This window comes from Scylla paramamosain, chromosome 5, assembly GCF_035594125.1.
Source record: "Scylla paramamosain isolate STU-SP2022 chromosome 5, ASM3559412v1, whole genome shotgun sequence".
Lineage (NCBI taxonomy): Eukaryota > Metazoa > Arthropoda > Malacostraca > Decapoda > Portunidae > Scylla > Scylla paramamosain.
The window spans coordinates 14,211,692-14,219,191 of record NC_087155.1 but is presented as its reverse complement, the minus strand read 5'-3'; the positions used below and the strand labels follow the sequence as shown (position 1 = coordinate 14,219,191).

General features: G+C 41.8%; 1 protein-coding gene across 1 annotated transcript in view; it reads right to left on the bottom strand.

Moving 5' to 3' along the window:
• LOC135100559 (uncharacterized) overlaps positions 1–7,500 on the bottom strand; it is a 49,260-nt gene that overhangs the window by 24,503 nt on the left and 17,257 nt on the right. The window lies entirely within an intron of this gene.

Below are 7,500 nucleotides of genomic sequence, written 5' to 3'. Positions count from 1 at the left end.
CTAGGCTCACAACCAAGAAGGCCCGGGTTCTAATCCCGGGCGCGGCGAGGCAAATGTGTAGCCCCTGTTCACCTTGCAGCAAGTAGGTACGGGATGTAACAGGAAGGGTTGTTGACCTCGCTGTCCCGGTGTGTGGTGTGTCAGTGGTCTCAGTCTTACCCGAAGAACGATCACTATGAGCTCTGAGCTCTTTCCGTAGGGGAACGGCTGGTTGGGTGACCATCTGACAACCGTAGGTGAAACAAACACACACACAAACACACACACACTTAATTTTCTAAACAAAGGAAGTTCTGGGAGCGGATGTGATAGCAACTTGCGTCACAAAAATGATGAGTCGTCAACTCATCACGCCGCGAAGTCACTCCTTTCGTAGGGAAAAGCTAGAAGAGAAGCAGTGAGCACGCAGGAAGGCATAAAATAAGAGGTGAAAATCAGGTCGGTACGGAAGGCAAAAATCGTTTACTAAAGGGCGGAGGAGGCGAGCGAAGGGCGGCACCCAGGGAGGAGAAACAGGGCGCTGCGAAGAGGGTACAGAGACAAGCCAGGCGGGGGTGGAGGGGTGGCGGGAGAAATCAGATCCACATGTCATTAGTTGGAATCGCTTTTGTTTCTGGTGCAGATTTCATTCACGCCCGGAAGTAACAAAGGGAGAGGGTGGCTTTGTTCCATCTCGCCCTGGTCTCGTTCCCTCACCGCCACAGAGGAACTAACGGGAATGCTGCGTTTTAATGTTCCTTCTTCTACCATCACACCGAGGAAATAACGGTAATATTCATCACTTTAATCACGCCTCCTCGTGTCTGTCTCTCTCTCTCTCTCTCTCTCTCTCTCTCTCTCTCTCTCTCTCTCTCTCTCTCTCTCTCTCTCTCTCTCTCTCTCTCTCTCTCTCTCTCTCTCTCTCTCTCTAACCGCATTCAATCATCAGTTCTGCTACAAAGAGAGAGATTCCCCCTAAGCTTCATTTATATTCATGTGGTTTTGTCTATAATTTTACTTGGCAGGGGAAAGTTTTCACCTCGAAGTTGGTTTATTTCGAAATCAGGATCCGCATTCTCAAACGTTTCGTCGACAAATTTCGGCAAGCCAACAGTCTTTATCTAGTGGAAGTTACAGTGGTTTCCTAAGTGTCTTTGAATTATTCTAGTGATAGATTAACAAGAATTCCTAAGTGGGAAAAATACTATGGTTTCACTAAGTATATAAAAAAAAAAAAACAGGATAAATAATGAAAGAGGAAAACGGAAAGCGGGAAAGAGGACGTGAAAATGTGATAATTATGAGTTCACTAGAAGTTTATCGATAACAAAGTGCGCGGTTCCGCTAAACTGGAGAAAATTATATATGTATTATGCTCTCTCTCTCTCTCTCTCTCTCTCTCTCTCTCTCTCTCTCTCTCTCTCTCTCTCTCTCTCTCTCTAAACTGTATTCGGTGCTGTATCAATTTCCAACTGGCTCTTGTGGAAATTAACGGTGGATTTCAAGGATTTCTTACAATTCTAGCGATAATTTAGTAAGTACTCTACAGATTTACACCATCAACGGAAGAAAATTTCTCAAGAGCACAACAGATCACCTCTGTAGCCTTAGAAAGGAGTCCACATGAAACCCTAAAGCTTTTACGGATCTAAATCTCCCTCCCTCTCTGTCTGTATGAATGTCTCTCTTTCTCCTATTTAGGCATACCATCTCTCTCTCTCTCTCTCTCTCTCTCTCTCTCTCTCTCTCTCTCTCTCTCTCTCAGCTTCACAAAGACCTTGGGAGCACGCACGCTGAGTAATACAACACCCTCTCACCGTTTATTACGACACCGAGCCGTAGTAACGCGACGCCTGCGAGACTCTCCCCTTAACCTTAATGAAACGGCCCAGTGCACGTTAACCACACACTTTCCAAACATATTATTGATACCTGACTGTACAACTAACCACCTCAACCAATATTAGTGACCTGTAACTTTACCTCCACCGGCTAAAATCGCACTGTAGTGAAGATGAGGTGTTTTATGTATCTCTCAGACTGAACAGACACGACAGGATGTGAATCACTATAAACGTTTGGCTTTCCTGACACTTCTACTACAGCGAACCGAGACTTTTCAGGGTAACGGTGATTACATGGTAAGTTATTGCTACCAGGAGAGAGAGAGAGAGAGAGAGAGAGAGAGAGAGAGAGAGAGAGAGAGAGAGAGAGAGAGAGAGAGAGAGAGAGAGAGAGAGAGAGAGAGAGAGAGAGAGAGAGAGAATGAAAACAATAAGACAGACAAACCGAAAGACAGAATGACAGAGAGACAAGGAGATAAAAATAAGAGAGAGAGAGAGAGAGAGAGAGAGAGAGAGAGAGAGAGAGAGAGAGAGAGAGAGAGAGAGAGAGAGAGAGAGAGAGACAGGGGCAGTTACGTAGGCCACTCCACCATCTGTTGGGGGTGGCGACCTTCCCTCAGGGTGCGTCTCCCTTTCTCTTTCATCCTGCTTCCTGCTTTTTTGTTCTCAGCCTTTCACTTAATCATTGCACCACGTGGGCATTGCTTACTTAACTCTTCCTCGTGGCTTCCATTCGGACTGGTAAGGCTGGTGTGTCATTGTTAAAAGAAAGGCTGGTGTGTCGGTGTAAAAAATAATGGTGTGTCATTGTTAAAAGAAAGGCTGGTGTGTCAGTGTAAAAAATAATGAAATAAGTAAATAAATAAATAAATGAATACGAGAAATGATTCATCTTTCTTTTTCTTATGGCCACGTAATACTTTTCTTTCTAGTCGTGGCTCCCAATGACACTGCCCAGGGTGATGTGTCAGTGTTAAGAAAGTGAATATGAATGAAGTAATGAAAAATGTGATTATCTTTTTTTTTTTTTTTTTTACAACGTACTTTTTTCGCTTGCCGTCGTGACTTCAAAGGAAATTGGCAAGGATGATAAGCGAGTGCAAAAAAATAAGTTAACAAACTACATAGATAAATAAACAAATCAAGAAAACGAGTGAAAGAAAGACAAACAGACAGAAAGAAAGAAAGAAAAGTACTAGAAATGGAATTAGTCTTTTCTTTCTTATTTCACTTCAAACAAGGAAGCGATAAAAAATAACATTAATTTGATTTTTCATTGTGCTAAAACCTTGACTCAATATTCCCTGCCCCTCTCTCTCTCTCTCTCTCTCTCTCTCTCTCTCTCTCTCTCTCTCTCTCTCTCTCTCTCTCTCTCTCTCTCTAGTCTAAAAAGAGACAGGAAATGCCAGGTAGCATGATGTAACCGAGAAATGGAGGGGGATATCGCGAGAGAGAGAGAGAGAGAGAGAGAGAGAGAGAGAGAGAGAGAGAGAGAGAGAGAGAGAGAGAGAGAGAAATATAATATCCCTCACCCTCCGAGTCTGGTCTATCTCAAGAAGGCAAGAAACGACTGACTCACCCGACCACACTAAGGAAATAAGAAGAGGCAAGTCACTGTATGAGGGAATTTAATGTTCTTGGAAATTTGGTACTGTCGCGGGAATGTCGTGTGTACAAGTTGCTTTGGACATTAGTATCACATAGTTACTTTCACTACTATAATCACATCACCAGTTTTTCTTGGTCTTCGAGGATCCCATCACACACACACACACACACACACACACACACACTTTTCATGTCAAAGGAAACTGGCCACGATCCACGAAAGAAAGACAGGAAAAAAATGGAAAAAATAAAGCAAGAAGAAAAAAGACTTCCCTCTTGAAGATAGAAGAACAAAAAATTTAATCAGAGTGACCTTAGTCGATCTAGAGCTAAAAATAAGACAGCTGGCAATAGATGATTAAATTATACTCAGGACTTCGAAGGCATAATTTTCTTTAGCTTGAGGAGCATCACAGCTGCCAAAAGGTTATTTTCTATCAGATTCGTAGGCTTAAGATAAACAAGGTGTGGTGATATCACTTCATGTGGTGACTACACTGTACATAAGGCACACATTTTTTTGGGGGGAGTAATCAGTAATTTTATCTGAGCACTTCCCTTGAACTTCCTTTCCCTTGTGTGTGTGTGTGTGTGTGTGTGTGTGTGTGTGTGTGTGTGTGTGTGTGTGTGTGTGTGTGTGTGTGTGTGTGTGTGTGTGTGTTTACGAGGAAAACATTAATACTTATAGTTCTGAGATAACACAGAGGAGAGGGCTGCTTGCACTTGTGGGCGTTTATAAGAGGGCTGCCTGCACTAGTGGGCGTTAATTAGAGAGATTACAAGTACGCGGGGCAAGTGGGCGAGGGGAACACGTCAGTCTCTTCCCGTCACTGGCACCCCACACGTGTTTTCTATTTATAGTTCATTACTTTTCTATCAGGCTCTTGTGTTCGGAATGGCACGGTAATTCTACACCATCTTCTTTATTTATTTTATTTTTTTCTGACACGTAATACAGGTTGAGGAGAGGCTATCAAAATCTATGTCTAATAAGCTAGTTCATTAGTTTTTTTTTTTCCTCTGACGCACAACGTTTGGGAATGGCTATGATAATAAATCCATATCTAACAAGCCTGTCTAATTTTTCTCCCACAAGAAGAAAAACTGAGTAAAACAACAAAGTACATATACAGTTTGTATTTGAAAGTATTAATTTTTTTTAATGGTTTGTTCTCATATTAAGATTATTTTCAAAGGCCACAGATATAATTATAGCTCGGTTCTTCGGTCATCGTTGGTGGTGCTTTTTTCACTAATGGCGCGGATTCAATGTATAACTGCCACTAGATTCATAAAAACACCCTTGAGAATCCCATAAAAACACCCTTGACAATCGCAATAGCTTCCACTAAAGCATGTTGAAAGTACAGTCTGGATGAGGCGCCAGAAGATTTTAGTATACGGACCTAGAAGATTTTAGTATACGGACCACGTAAGTCCAATGAAGCATATAAAACGATCAAGAAATCCACTGAATCTCATCTTTAATCATAACTTGCATAACTAATTTTCCTTTTTCTTAGTAACTATTAAACTCTTTCTTTAAACTCTTTAGTAGATATTAAACTCTTTCTTTCAAGTTTGTTAATACGACTGTTGCTTACGGATTCGTACTAAATTACTGCATATCTAGTAACTCTGCCATCTGAATTTTACGTGAAGAGAAAAATAGTACTGTAACAAACATATTTCGCCAGATATAAGAAAATTCGTGTGATGTACCGTATTGTAGTGCCAGACCTCTCTCAAGCGCTGTCACCCACCGACCTCATTTATTTTCCCTCTCCTTTGTGTGGCTAGCGAGAAAACCGATACTGTTATAAAGATCACTCGCCAAATATGGAAAAATTCGAGCGTATGTATAGCGCTGTACGATGTGGCAGCTCTCACTCAAGCACTTCATCGATCTTTTTTGTTATTCCTCTCCTTTGTGTGACCAGCAAGCGAACAGCCAGCGACCCTAAGGAGAGAGCGACCAGGCTAAACTTCAAACAGTACAGACACCATTGGAGCTCCTTACTGTACACCCCTTGTTCTTACACTAGTGACCAGAGGAGAGGAGAGGACGGGCAGAGCAAACTTCGAGCAGGACCGACACCAGTGCACTTTACTATATTCTTTGTTCCTTATGGATGGTTCCCTCACAAGTACCTTTGCGTAACCACCAAGACAGCAACTTAATAAATCCGAACTACACTGTTGCGTTCCTAAAAATGCTTGCATATGGAATTGGGGTGAAGGTGATCATGAATCTTGTTAAAGAATAAAAGCCCTCTCAGCTTCAGGAAAACTCTGAACGTACCCCCCCCCTCCTCCCACGACCCCATCCTGTGTCCTATTTTGTGAACATCGTACACAGCGCATCCTAAAGACTGACCCACGCTCGTGACTCGGTTATCTGTGGATTTCCAAACATTGGGGTTCCTAAGCAGAAGCAGCACGTTTCCTCCAGTTCGTAGTAATGTTCTTGAGAGAGAGAGAGAGAGAGAGAGAGAGAGAGAGAGAGAGAGAGAGAGAGAGAGAGAGAGAGAGAGAGAGAGAGAGAGATACTCCACTTGTTTCATTCAAGGTGGAATAATAAAAAAAAAAGATAACATACAAAAGTACGTATGTATGAATATACTTCTATGTATGTATGTATGTATGTATGAATGTATGTATGTATGTATAGGTACGAGTCGAGTCTGAATTATCAATAAGCAGCACACACATACGTAAACACACTCGTCCTTGTGAAGTCCGGAGCGGCGCCACCACACCAGTTCAGACACGGTAATCTTCCTCGACTCTTCCCCCCTCAGTGCATACCGATGCTAGAGAAACTACTTGACTTTCTCCCCGCCCATCACCTGCCCTTGGTGTGAGTGAATTCACGTACTGAAGAAACTGGCAAATCTTTATTAGTATTTATTGATATCTGATGTTATTAGCCTTATTAGCTGATAGAGAAACTTTCTAGAGGGAATTTAAGCATCAGACCATCAGACAACCATCAACCTTGTCTATTTTTTTCGTAAGTGCGCCGATATTAAAGGTGACTTGACTTATTTGCAAACAATTTAATATTTCTAGTGGGTGAATTTAAACACTACCACCAGACAACGGTAGACACGAGGCACTGTGAACTGTATTCAAGTGTTTTCAAGTCCTTAACTTGACAACTTCTTACAGATTAAATTAATGTGGTTTCCAAGGGTATTTTCATGATCCTAGTGATAGTCTGACAGGTATTCTTCATAGTCAATAGGAGGAACACAGGTTTCCAAGGATATGTTTGATGATTCTTGTGATAGATTTACGAGTACAAGGATTCTGCAGTCATTAGGAAAAGCTCTCCTGAGAACCTGAGTGATCATGTCTGTGGCCTTTGAAAATAGTTGTTATAACAGCCTGCAGCGTTTAAGAATAAGCTTATGTCAGGAGAATTGTGGATGGTAAGCAAGACGAACTAATATGGTGAGAATTAGTCATAAAAGGAATATAATATCAACGGACAGCACAGGAACGGCAAAGGAGGTAGCGTGTTTATGAGAACAAGATCAATCGTAACAATAAACAAAACTCATGAAGGAAATGCAGCATACAATATAAAAAGATCTCTCAATACGACCTTAAGAACTGGGCTAAGGTTTAACATTTGCGGAAGGTGAGCTGGGTGTGGAACAGAAAACAAATGGCATGATTACAGCAACATTAACACAAATACTACATCTTATTCATCCAAGGACTCAGTAACAAGATTAGACAAATATATGGATGGAGGAAGGATGATAGGTGGAAATAGGTAGGAATGTTGCAATACGTGTAGACCTGAGGACTTCCTGCAGCTTTCCTTGTTTTCTTACGTTCTTAATGCTAGGGAAGGGGAAAGATCTAGACTATATTTGTACTCGGAGGGATAATGACTGAGGCGAGGAGAGAGACTGAAGAACGAAGGGGATATGAGTCAAGTTAGTGACGTTATTAAGTGTGTGTGTGTGTGTGTGTGTGTGTGTGTGTGTGTGTGAAAGACGGACTTTAGAAGGAAGGGTAAATGAGAGAGAGAGAGAGAGAGAGAGAGAGAGAGAGA